General features: G+C 38.6%; 1 protein-coding gene across 1 annotated transcript in view; it reads left to right on the top strand.

Moving 5' to 3' along the window:
- The first annotated feature begins 371 nt into the window (after positions 1-371).
- The window catches only part of SLC39A10 (solute carrier family 39 member 10), a 90,994-nt gene continuing 77,602 nt past the window's right edge, over positions 372-13,763 (top strand). Inside the window, exon 1 of the mRNA XM_063162483.1 lies at positions 372-439. The gene's annotated coding sequence lies outside the window, so the exon portion shown is untranslated. The remainder of the gene's footprint in view (positions 440-13,763) is intronic.

Raw genomic sequence — 13,763 nt, 5'->3', positions numbered from 1 at the left:
AAGTAGGAATACAGCACCAATTGCAGTGCTATCTTTTCCCAGTTTGCCATAGTCTTTTCCTTAGGAACTCCCTGAAGGGATTGCCCCTACTTTTGCACTTAGTAGGCTTTTCTTACATATAATTTTTTTAGTTGTGAACAAGTAACCATTCTCTTTGCCAAACAAACACAGGAGGAGAATAGAAGTACATGGGACTCCATAGAACTGCATTTGTGTTATAAAAATAACACTGAAGGGTTGCCTGCTCTGTAGCAAGCCAAACAGAGATCAAAACTGAAATTTGTGTTCTTCATGCTGTAGTCTCATACAGGTTAGCTTTCTTAAGGAGTGGAAGCTCTCTGACAATTCTCAAATTCTTTCCTAGGAAAGGACAGCAGGGAATATATTGATCCTGGTCGCACACACAGCTCAGCCAGGCTGAAGCCAGAGCAAGAGTCAGGTGAGCACTGGGTACAGGCACTCCAAACCCCAATATATTGGTAACTAAGCAAGAATTTCCATCATAGTTTTATTACTGGTCTTTACATTACCCACACACAAATATCAGCTCTCATTGTATTGCTTAAAGCAGGAATGCAGCACACCAGGGCTGGATCACCCCAAAGGTGATTTCTCTTCCATCTGTGATGCCAAGGGAAGAACATAGGAATAGGCAGAGTTTATGTATATGTACAACTGCTTCCCACTTTTAGAGTTCTCTATTTTGAAATGCAGGCACTAGAAGGGTGCTTCATTCCCTTTGCCTTTCTGACTGTCACTGAGCACAAAGTTGTTGTTTTCACACAGCTGTCACAACACCAAGATTTCTGAGTCATAATGTTCAGCTTGGAATTCATCATTCCATGCATGATTGCATCATTTATTTAATTAATTTCAATTTAATTTCACCTGCCATTTTATTTTCCCAGTTGCTTCATCTTATAAATTTTTGACTTTCTGGCTGTGGTTTTGCAAACTGCATCTCAGGGCAGATAGGAAGATTGTATGGAAAGAGAAAATAGTGGGGGAAAGCCATAGTAGAAATGCAATAAAATGAAAACAAAGTGTGTTTCATTTCATTAAATAAATGGAGATCATGCAAGAGCACCGGGGTAAAAAAAAAATCAATATATTCTGACTGATTTATTGACAAACAGAGAAGACAGTTTATGCAGCACTATAAGAAGAGTACGTATAAAACACTATTTGGTTCCTTTTTTTAAACCATTTTTAGCACAAATAGTTAAGCAAGAATCTGGTAAGAACAAACATATTCTGATCACATTATATAAAGAAACACTGGAAATTTGGTGAATGCCCTGTCCCATTTTACCTATTCCACAGCTACTGAGCTTTAGATTGCTTATACCCAAGCCTTTGGAAATTCTTCTATTTCTGATTTTTATACTGACTGTATAAGAAGTAAGCTTTAATGTTTTAAACTCAACCTTTTAATATTGTAAACAATTGTAGAACAAGCAAAGAGTATAAAATGGGACTTTTTAAAAAGATATTACTGAATTTTTACAGGTAGTAAGCGCATTGTAAATAACTCCTTGGAATTGCAGCCATTAAAGGCAACTCCCTATTACAAAGCTTGGACAAACACAGTTCTAGGAATATTTCCTCCTTTTCTCTGTGCAATTGACATTTCTTGGAGCAAAGATTGAACCAGTAATCAAGTAGAAATGTTACTGTGACCCCAACCTTCTCAGCTACTTAAATGTAAGTGCAGATGCTCAAGTGAACTTGAACTATCACTCTTCTTCAGTTGGGCAGGAATTATCACACACAAGTAGGTTGAGAGTCTCTGCTGTTTGGCTAAATTCTAGAAATTTCTGTGCCAGATCTAGTGAAGCATCCTGGCAAAGTCTTGTGCAGTTCATTCCCAAACCATCCTGTATTGAAGCAATAAAACCACAAGGCTAGGCTAGGCTTCAGCTTGAAGGATAAGACTGCAGCTGTAGAAAAACAGCTGTTTCATCAATGTCTTCCTCAGTAGCTGGCACCAAAGGGAAAAGGGTGTGCAATGCTGAATGCAGTGACAACAGTCACTTGAAAGAAAGCTGAGAAGTATCAGGTGTTACCTCAAGCCACTAGAGGAAATCAAAGTGTATTTTTGAACATGCAGACTTACCTGGTTGGCTGGATTTCCTGCTGAATGCTCTCTAGAGATACTTGGCCACAAAATTTCCTGGTTCATCATAATACCTGGGGTAATTCGTTAGGTTTGCCACCTATGTTGTCACTCTGAAGCAGTGTTCCTTTAAATCCATAAAAGAAATCAATATCCAGGAGGTTTTCAAGGCTAGAATATGATGTAGCTGTAAAGCAAACAGAGGAGCAGCAGCATGAATGACAGCTTTACTAAAACATTAGGCTTCACCTAAGGCCAAAATCATGTGTAAGTGGAATAAAATTGCCACTAATGATCTTGGTCATTAATATTTAATTATGCATTTCATTATGTAAAGTTATTGTAAAGGATTTCATTAGTAACAATTAGAGTGCCTCACGTCTAATTTATATGCACCTGTTCTTAATTACCCTGGTATTGAAATCAATACTGAAAAATGCTTAGGTACTTTATATTCAACATCATGTGCTGTATATAACTAGGATTACAACAACTTCCATGTTATTAGCTGACAATCAAGTTAACTTAACATCTGCTAAAATATGTTCTCTTTGTTCTAAAATTAGGTCAGATCTTCCTGCCTGTAAAATCCAAGTTCCTTGGCAAATGCAAAGTTATCAGAATGTGTATGTAATTGATATTTGTAAGCCATTTAAAAATAATCTTTTTTGGTTTCTGTTGTTTTTAACTTCCTCATTCTAGAATCTCTGTCACTATTATATACCAGAGCTCTACATAGTATACATAATATAGCTGCTAAGTAAGCTTTCTTGGCATGCATTACCATAAGATACCCTGACAAAGAGCTGCTAGGGATAATAACTCTGCCAACAGGAGGATTGCAAACCCCAGATGTTCCATGTGAGGCAACACACTAGAAGCCCATCATCAATTCACTTCTCACACAAACTGGTTTAGCTTCCAAGTCAACCCTTATCCTTGTAACTTTTCATACATAGCTATACATTCCATAGGGAAAGCCCAGTTTCTAAGATATTGAAATGTGTAATGGTGTTTTCTCATGCAATTAATGAAAATGGTTTTTTATATGTATCAGTGATTATATTTAACAAGCAATCCTTCAACAAGTAAACAATCCTTCACCAAAGCATCAGTGAGGTTTTAGAGCTGAGACCTAAAATTGCTCAGACACAGCAACAAGCACAGGAGTAGAAGGAGAACCCTCCCAGTTTCTCTCTTTCCTCTGGTATTTTGGTTTAGAAACCCTACAGTCCACTGGATTTCAAGCAGGTTGTTATTTAAAGCCATCAAAGCTAAATGTAGTGTGTGATGAATGGAACCCCAAGCACACTGGACACCTCCAGAAAGCCTGCTGTGCCTTTTTAGATTCTATCTGGTCCCTCAGCTGCCTGGCAAGCTCCAGGCAAAACGTGGCCAAGGTGTCTCCCAGGCACCAGAGTTTTGTTTAACCTGAGGTGTACTTGACTCACATCAGCCCCAGTGCCTTTACTCTCCTCTCTTCCCTGGCCATGCTCCCACTTAGTCAAGCTGCAGCAGCATCAGAGCAAGGCTCTGTGATGAATGGCCTTTAAACTACCCAAATCTGATCAGATCCATGTGGCCACTTGTGCTCGAAGCCAAAGTCTTTGGGCACATGCTCTCTTGCACCTGTCCCATAACTCACAGAATGTTCTTCCCCTCTGAAAAGACAAACAGGAAAAGTGAGGAAACATCATAGCACCCATGTGGTTCCAGGAAATAGTCTACACAGCCTTTTCAGCATTTACGAGACATTACGGACCCATGATAAAGTAATATACAGAATTAACAGAATCAAGCTGTTTTTCACAGGAACAAAACCAAAAGTTTGTTACCATTTAGGTCCTACAGGTATGATACATCTATAATAAACCATAGCATTTTTTAACATGAGATTTTCTTCCACGCCTTAAATGTTTGCTGGCATTTCAAGATGATGCCAAAAATTTTTTGCCTGTGAGATTCACAGGGTGATAGAGGGCAAAACTGTCTTCACAGGATGAATTTAGCAGGAGGAAACTTCAAAGAAAAACTGACTGATGTGGCAAATACATGAAAAGCTCAAGAACAAAACATACTCTCCATTGTGGGGAAGTTAGGATTTGGATCTGAACACTTCAAACCTAAGTAAATACCAACAAACCAAATTAGCACAGGAAAACAACAGCTAAGGTTTGCTTCTAGTGCAAATTAAAGGCTCTTCTTTAGGTTTTTTTTTCTGAAATATGACTTATAGGTGCTCCATTTGCAAGCCATATCTTAATTGCATTACTCTGATGTTCTGGCTTTAATGCATATTTTTAAACATGAAGGTGACAACCAAATGGCATTGCTGTAATTTTTTTTTTTTTAATTATTGTTTTGCATCCATTTCTTTAATCATTTTATTTAAAATAGACATTCAAATGAAAAGTCCTGAAACACCACTTTGTTCAGAAGGACAATATCAACACTGCAAAATATCTGCAATATAACTACATTGTTAATGTATTTTAAATTTTGCAGGTAATTGCAGTTTATCTTCACAGAAAAATAACCTAGATAATAATAATTGTCCGATATAATCAGAGAATCTGCTTAAGTATCTTGCTCAAATGTGGTAAATGCTTGTTTAGGGCTTGGTTTAGTGCTTGTGAAACACCAAGGAAGCGAAGCAAGATCCTTTCACTGGATAAGCATTCCAGCTTTTATCCTCCAGTTCACCAGAGACTGGTTGTTTCTATTTCTGGGACTTTCCTGCATAAAGTGCTACTTATATTGGATGTGTAGCACTTTAGTGACATCCACAAATTATGTATTCTTTTCCCTTTGTACAGACTCCCAGCTTTGTAATGCAGGACAAGGCTTTTGTCTGGTTTGGGATCAATCACTGAGACTCTTTTGCTATAAAGTGATTGGAATTATTCATTAATCTTCCAGACCAGTAGGTTTGTCTTTCATGAAGTTAAATTGATTCTCTTATCTGAGCTTGTGAAGAAGTGGGATGTGCACCTTTCTTGATTTATAGCTCAGGATGGACAGTAATGGAGAAGTTTTGAGAGCAGCAGCTTTTGGGACCCCAGAACTGACAGGTCTTAGTGCAACAGCCTGATATTTACTCATGGGTGGGCTGCATATTGCACTAGATAGCACTATGAAAAGAGGATATTTAAATGTGGAGAGAATAAATCCTTGGGGAGCACTAGCTTTCCTACAGATTTGCTTTATTCATTCTCTTCTGGAGAGCTTCACGACAGTTTATAGTGCACAACAAATCTCTTTGGCTGCAAGAGGGGCAGATTTATTCCACCATGTTTGAATCACCTGGGAGAAATAGAAGGAAGTTTGAGCTGAATTACTGAGTAATCGACAGCTTCTTTTTCAAGGACCAGCAGTCCCAGGAATAGATAGCATTTCCATTAGAATCTTGCCCCTTTTCTGGCCAGATGGTAGCAAGGAGCATGGGAGATCTGATTAATATCCTGTGGTGGATTTTACCAGCTCCCAGGTACTGGCCTTTCAAACACTCCAGGCCTTTTGAGAGTCTTCTGTTCATAATATTAATACAGTTATACCTCATATCCCCTTAGGGCACCACAAAAAAGGGCCAAATCATGCTTCTCCTCTTTGATTTCACTGAAGATCTGTGGCATTTTCCTGTCTAGAAGCTTACATTTCAGGAGCTATGTTGTTTCTCATTCCTTTCCAATGTAGTCTGGGAATGACTATGCAGTCCTTACACAGCCACAAACACAGATTCTTGGATCAAAGCCTGAAGAAGAGGGTCTGTATTACTTTGGATTTAGACTTTAACATTTTATCCACAATCTACTTTGCAGTAAAAATGCAAATCATTTAAGCCTAGAGTATAATTATAGTTCCAGACCTAGACACCAGTTCCCTATGGCTGCTGAGTAATTTCTTATTTTGTCCATTTTTCTTTCCACTGAGAAGATACCAAAAGTACTGCATTAATGTTCTGTGGACAGAAAAGAAACAGAGATAAATCAGCTTTGTATACCACAGTTATTCCCCGGTCTGCAAAATAATTACTTTGAAAGTCATTTTTCTTACTGTTTGCTCCTCCATTCAGAACTGCCTGCATTAATAACAAGGCTTTGCATCTTGATATTACTATAGCAGGGCATAATCTCTGCTACAGTAAAGTTTACCAGTCAGTGTCTGTGTAAAAATTCCTTTTTGCAGGTTTCCCCCACATGGTTAGTTAGAGGAAGCTATAGGGAGTGTAATTGCATGTGCATTACACCAATAAACAGAGCAGGGAATATGTGCCACTAATGACAAAGTATTAAACCCTCAAAAGAGCAAAAACTTAACACAGACCTTTGATGGTTCTAAATTCTATTCCTCATTTAAATTACATTGTCCTTTATCCCTTACAAACACTAGTGATTATAGTGAGAGAAACATTTCACAGAGGTGTTACCCAGCAGGTGGTGTCACAGGCTATGAGTGTTCCCAGCAGCTGGTATAAATATCTGAAATGTAAGTCAGACACTGGAAAACTAAAAGCTTTAAAAGTGGGTTCTAACACTGCTTGGAATCGCAGCACTGGGATCTCTGACCCACAGACGTGGCAATTTGGGATCTCCTGACACAGTGGTTTTGTAATTTCTGGTAGCATCAGCAGGATTTAGCTAAGCATGCAGGGAAGGAGTCTGAAATAAATACCCTCTGTGCTCAACACAACCAGGATATGAAGGTCACCTCAGGGAAAAAAATCAATGTATGCCAAGGACAAAAGGCCAACACACAATATAACATATTATTATCATCCCAACCCACAGTGCTGTACAGTTTACTGTCAATGCTCAGAGAAACAAGAGAGATGGAGTGAAATCCCTCGTATCACAGTTGTTTGGAAAGAAAAGCAGCTGGGAACAACTGCATTCCACCAGGGAGAAACCTCAGTCTCCTATGAAATGGCTGACAACTGAGTTGTTTTAGACCAGGGCACAGGAGGAGAGCCATAAATAGATTTAACTTTTTACAGTCCATATTTACCTATCTCTTTGATAATTGTTATTTATCTCAATCTTCTTATTATCACAAAATGTACTATGTGTAGTTTTTTAAGTTATAAGCTGGTGATGTGCTAGATGGAGTTGGAAGGATTTGCTAAAACTCCAGTAAATGAAGACCTGAAAAGCATGAGGTTATAATCTGGATTATGTTTACCTTCATTTACCACATTCTTAACTGACTTTTAAGTTGTGGTAGGACTGGCTGCAGACTTGGTCCCTGCAGGACACACAAGGTACACAGCACATGAGGCATGAACTCATTCAGCTCTGCAGACAGAGAAAGGCTGAAGCAACTGTGCCATTTCAAAAGGCATTGCCCAAATTCCTCTGGGGGAGAATTGCATGGCTAATGAACCACACTAAGATTTCAGAGTGCTAACTGCTTAGTCTCAAAAAATCATCGTTTGGTGATGATCAGGATGAGTGAGAAGGGTGCTTTTGGCAGTACTTCTGAACAAAAGAACAGATCAGTTGGGAAAATATGACTTTGGTACTTCCCATTCGCTTTGTCAGTCTAACGAAATCAAGAAAAAATGAGGTATTAAATATAATTTCTATGGGGCTAAAGTGGAAGGTCTTTATTGTCCAATGCTAGCCTTGAAAGAGAAGGGAAATCCGACTAAGAGTGCAAGGTACATTTCTGCACAGAAAAAATCAATGAGCTATGGCAGTTGTCTGAAAACTTTATTAGTTCAATGAATCACATTTATATAGACACTAATAATTATAATATAAATAAGGCAGTCAGAGTAATGTAAAATAGCCCATCATATAATACTGAGTATGTCAATGTTATTACCACAGTGTTACAATTACTGAAGTTTAATAGAGAAATTTAAGACACACACAGAAAGTAATTGAGATAAAAGAGCACAGTAAATTGGTATAGTACTGCAGAGAGTGATGAGCCACGCTTAATTTCAGCAATTATGAACCTACAGAGCAAGTTCTACTTCTCTTATCCCAATGAATGATTGTGTTAAAGCAAATAGTCCACACTCCTGATGGAATTCCCCTACTTCATAAAACTAGGTTTGTTAAACATCCCACCTGGATTTTCTGCAATGCTGTGCTGCCTTGTACTTGAGTGTTTCTTCTGCAGCATTATTTGCAGAGTGGGAAATTCCTTGAAGTGCTGTAGACTGTCTCTGCACTTTGAAGTGTCTGTGACGAGTGTGGCAGACATGCCATCAGCCTGCCTCAAAGCTAAGGACCTCCACAGCTTTTTACAATAAATAAACCAGTTCTTCTTTGTGTTCCCCTTACTCTAAAAATACCTCTCCTTTACCATCCCTGAAGTTAGCTCATGTGTTCCTACCCTTTTGAGTAACTTCTTCAAAGGGAGATAAAAAATTGGTTGGCTGTCAAAACAGAATTTAAAAAGAAGAAAAGAAAAAAAAAGGAGAAAATAATCCAGTAAAATACAGCAGTGTTCAAACTTCTACATGTCAAGGAGAAAAGGTAGGGCAGATGTTTTGTATAACCAAAATAATTTTCATTGTAAGGAACAAGTCAAATCCAGAGAAATACTAAAACTGTAGCAAGAAATTCAGCCTGGTGGCATCTTGGCATGGTTTACATCAGACATTTCCTGGAGAATTTCTGTTGGAGAAGGACAGGGAGGGGCTCCATGTCTAAGGAACAAAGGGCTACCTGATCCAGTTGGCTTTGGAAGTCAGCTGGATGAGATTTTATGATTAATCAGAAAATGCACGAACTGTTGATATGGTAGGATACTGAGCAAAACCTTTGCTGAGCTGCTCCTTTGCTGAGCTCACACATCCTGGGAGCTCTCCCACTTGTGTCTGTGTCTGTGACTTGTCTAACAGCCCCATAAAAACTCTCTGACCTTATTACACTACTGCTTTGTGATTAGTTACCTGCTCTTAAAATAGTATGAAAAATTAGGGTGACCTAATTTTCCACACAGCCACAACATCCAGCAATTAATTCTTCTGTTCCCAAAACAATATTTCCTCCTGCTAGTTGCACAGGTGTTCCCTCTGTGGCTTCTTTTTCACACCATCTTCCTTAACCCCAGAGGACTGCAGAGGATTCTCAGCCTGACTGCTCCACAGAGCAGCAAAAAGTCCGAAAAGAAAGCATAAGATTCAGTGGCTCAGCTGGGAGCCAAGGGAAAAATAAATATGCAGGTATCCTGAGATGCTTCAATGCTTTTGATGAATGAAATTGTGCTGTGAATGAAATGCTTTCAAAGAGAGAAGGAAACCATTTTTTAAATGCTTGCAAGTTCAATTTAGTAATTAATACTTTGCATAGATATTACTAAGGGAACGGTTAAAGCTGGGTGAGACCAAAAATACCTGTTCTGAATTTGAATTTTCACAAGCAATTGGAAGCACAATTAAAAAGGATTATGTGCAAGTGATAACAGCTTGAGAATTCATTACAGTAGAACCTCAAAATCTTTTTATTTGAAGAACCTCTTCAGTATCGCATTTAATGACTTTTGCAGCATTCTTGGGATTTACAGTTTGAAACCTTTAGACTCTGGGAAAGATCAAAGTCTTGTGCCTGTTTAACAGTATCACCTATGAGTCTGAATAGAAAGAAAAACTATGTAAAGCTGGGAGAGGGAATTACTGCTGGGACATAGCTATGCATTTTCCTGCCACTGTAGGAATGCACAGATTATCAGTCTGGGTCACTTTGTCTCTGGAAGAAATTCAAGAATTCACCTAGACGCCTTGTTTTTCCAGCTGCTTTTCTTCAAAGGTATCCAAGTGAGTTCTGCCAGCATAAATCTTTCCAGGAAAGAGCAGCATCTGCATCCTGACCCATAATACTCACAGGCTTTTACAGGCTGCTTCATGGAGATGAGGAGTCCTGTCTGATGAGGTGAAGAAGCAGTGTCAGTTGTTGTAGGGCTCCTCTAAAACATGTAGCCAGGAATGAGATATTTCAGGAGCACCAGAAGAACTTCTTGCTCTTATGAGAGGTGTCTTTATGTTTCTCTGTGTCAGCTTAACCAGAATGTGATAGCAGCAGCTGCTACTGAGAAAGCCAGATCTGTCATATGAAAAACGATTAAGCACTTCTTCAAAAGCGTGCTTATAACTCTTTTGATACAGACCAATTCCTAGGATTTAATAGAGTAAAATAAAAAGTTGAAATATACTTCATATTAAAGCAGAGTCAAAATAAAAAGGCATTAAAGTTTCTTAAATGAGCTATTTCAAGCTTGAGAGCACTTTCCGAATTGCATTTCAGATACTGAAAATCTAAATTTTTTTTCACTCTGGTTCATATTTAAAAGGGAGATAGAAACCTTGAAATGTTTCATGTGATGGAAATCCTTTTTCCCCACTAGGTATACTTTTATCTTTTATTCCTCCCCCTGTCCCACCCCACTCCAAAAACCACCATAAAGTATAAAAGGAATCCATGATGTTGGTCACTGAAGTGTTCATATAAAAATTAAAAGGAACTTCACCTTTTTATAATATAATTATGCATGAATTCCCTTTAAAGTCTGACCCAGTATCTGCTGACTTCAAAGAACAGACCTTTTTTGGATGAGACTAGTCACTGAAGAGTTTGGATGGTATTAGTCGCTGAAATGCAGATTCTGTGTTACCAGACTCTCTGCCTATTATGAATCTTAGGTGAAGACACAATTATTAGCTTGAGCCCACAACAAGCTTTACAAATTATCAAAGTATTATGAAGTTATAGTGGTATACTATTACTTAGGTGTTCAAATCTCTTCAAAATTCTCTCTCTGTTATTGTGAATTATATATAAAAATATTGTTAGTTCATAATCAGACTGCAAAATTTATGCATGAAAGAGCATTTTTCTTTTTTTTAGGAACCTTACACTAAGTTAAAAAAAAAAAACTAAATAAGAAAAATCTGTTTACTCATAAAATGAATGCATCAAACCTTAAGATTTAAAAGCAAATGTCATAAATGCAGAAACTTACAACACTTGCATAGACAAGAAATTTCCTCTAATCTACTGCCAGTTTTATCAGTGTTATGTTAAATGATCCTTTCCTGCATTTGCTTCATTGAGTCCTAATAGCATTTGTCTTTAATTCTGAATCGAAATTATGTTAGCATGACAAACACTAGAAGAGAATTCTGCTGGGAATTGTGTATGAGGAACTTGGCAGAGCAGCTTTTAACAATACCTAATCCTGGAACCTTAGCCATGACCTTCATTAACCAGAGAATCATCCCCAATTACTAAAAAGATTAAATGCTGAATTTTACCTAAAAGCATGAAAAACAAAAGAAAACAATCACCAAAACTAAAGAAAAGCAGGGGAGAAAAGGAGAGAGGAAATTTACAGGGGAGAAAACACCCGTGCACCGTGGGACTGTGTCCTGACAGAGAGGTGGCTCTGCTGGAACACAGAGTCAGAGCTGCCTGATGCTGCAGCCCTGCTGGCCTGTGCTTCCCTCAGGATGTTGGACAGGATGTGCACAGCTGCAATTCCCAAGCACGCCCTCCCCCTCTCCTTTCAGAGGAGGCTCAGAACAGATGAGGCTGGGGCTGTGTTTTCCTTGCCTGTGACAGATTTGCACAGTGTCATAGGCTTCTGTGCTTGGTTGTTTTCCTTCTATCAAAAGAAAGATGTTGCAGAACTGTTTAGAGTACAAATGAATCCCTACCCCATATGTTGCTATTTATATTTATATCCACTTAGGACACCCAGCAGACCTGGTTATGGAGCAGGTCCTTATTGTTTCCAGCTCCTCTTCTGCTCATAAACATTAAGTGCAAACAACTGGATATGGCCACGTCTGCACTTAAACTGCTTATTGTAATTTCACATCAGCTCCTACTCCATACCAATTTTCTAGGCAACATATTACAGTATCTGCTCATGTACTTTGTGCAGTCTGTGTAGGAAGCAGCTTAATCTAAAACATCTGCGGCAAGATGAGATGATCACATAAACATAATTTCTTGCAGAGGTTCTGTCTATAAACTGCAATGAAGTATGTTTCCACTGCATCAGCACAATCCTACCTTTGCATTTACCTTTTATCATCCAAATGGAGAACAAAGGAAAATAAAATACAAGAGGAAAAGTCAAATTCCCAGGCACATAAACACCATGTTCAGACAGAAACTGACAAAGCTCTGAAAATTATGTCCCTAATCTGAAAGCTGTTCAATAAACTACATTAATTATCACTGCTGAGTATCTGTTTATGTGCCTAAATTCCCAGTAAGCCATATGGAAAATTACTTTCTAATGTGGAATCACCAAAGCTTTTTGATAGCAAAAGCTCCACACACATACTAAACTGTTGCAGAGTAAGTCAATAATCAGTGAGCTGCATTTTCAGAGCCTAATGGATTCAATAGACACCTAAGGGATATCTCAGCTTCAGCAGCAGCATTGTGCTCCATCACATTACCCTGCAAGAGAAACGACTCACAACACAGTCTCCTAAAAGAGGGTATAAATTAACCTTCTAGCTGAGATTTACCCTTCAAGGTCAGAATCCATACCCAAGCAATTTCTGTTCAGTCCTGCCCTTCAGGCACTTTACCAGGAGATAGGAAAGGTGCTCCATATCAGGCATGTTTCAGCTCTGAAGGTTGTTTTTTGAAACATGCAGTTTCATCTGCACATAAAATACAGTACAGAAGCAGCTTGCCATCAACACACAAACAGCTTCTGTCAGCAAACATGGTAATTACCAAAATTTGTGTTCCAAGACTTCCCATGTTAGTTCCTTAAAAAACTAAGCACATTAGCTGATTTCTCATTACATCATTTTGAATATGAGAACGAATGCAAGTTCCAACAACAGTTTCAGGCACTGGAGAAGGGGGTATAATAAAGATTCACCTAATAGCTGAAAAATGTCACAAACAAAAGAAACCCTTTTACACAAGAAAGTGCTCTCTGAATGGAATATCTGCTAAACACTCAATGGCATGCCCCTGGAAGACAGTGGAGCATTTAGATCCTCTCGTAGCTTGTAACATTTTACAAATAAAAATCTAGTAAGTTCTTGGGATTTGTAGCCTTCTATTTGACCCTTTCAGTCCTGAGTGTTCTTCGCCATCCTCACTGGAACATAAGCAGAAGAGTTATATACTTGTATTTCTAAATGCAGATGAGTATTTTTGCCTTTATTAGAATCCACCAAACTGGATTCAATAAGTAAACTACTCTTTACTCCAAAGTAACTACCATCTTGTAAGTCAGACTATCAGAGACTGGTGTAAATGCAAACATGTCAAATGGATAAGCAATCCATTGGCTTCTGTAATTTTTAAACAATATAAATTATTTTTTGGGGGGCAATATCATAATTCCAAGAAGACTATAGGAACTAAACTATGCTGGCTTCAGCAGCTGAAGTAGCACAGGGAGTAAGATCAACAGGAAGCAAACTTGAGGGAAGAAGGTTCGTTTTCAAACCTCAGAACTTGGTTCTATGCCCAAAATTAAACTGAGGACACAATACTGTCACCCACTTGTGAATTCCCTTCTTCCAACTTTAGGAAGCCTGGGGTTAAAACCCATGGATGGTGGGAATGCCTGTGTTCCAGGTGGTTGTGCAGGAGGAAGGGCACTGCCCTGTGGTACTGGGCTCAGCCTCAGCTCCCAGTGAGATCAACACTCCTGTGCG

Source organism: Melospiza melodia, chromosome 8, assembly GCF_035770615.1.
Source record: "Melospiza melodia melodia isolate bMelMel2 chromosome 8, bMelMel2.pri, whole genome shotgun sequence".
NCBI classification, from domain to species: domain Eukaryota; kingdom Metazoa; phylum Chordata; class Aves; order Passeriformes; family Passerellidae; genus Melospiza; species Melospiza melodia.
Note: the sequence above shows the minus strand (reverse complement) of the source record. Positions and strands in the feature narration are given on the sequence as shown.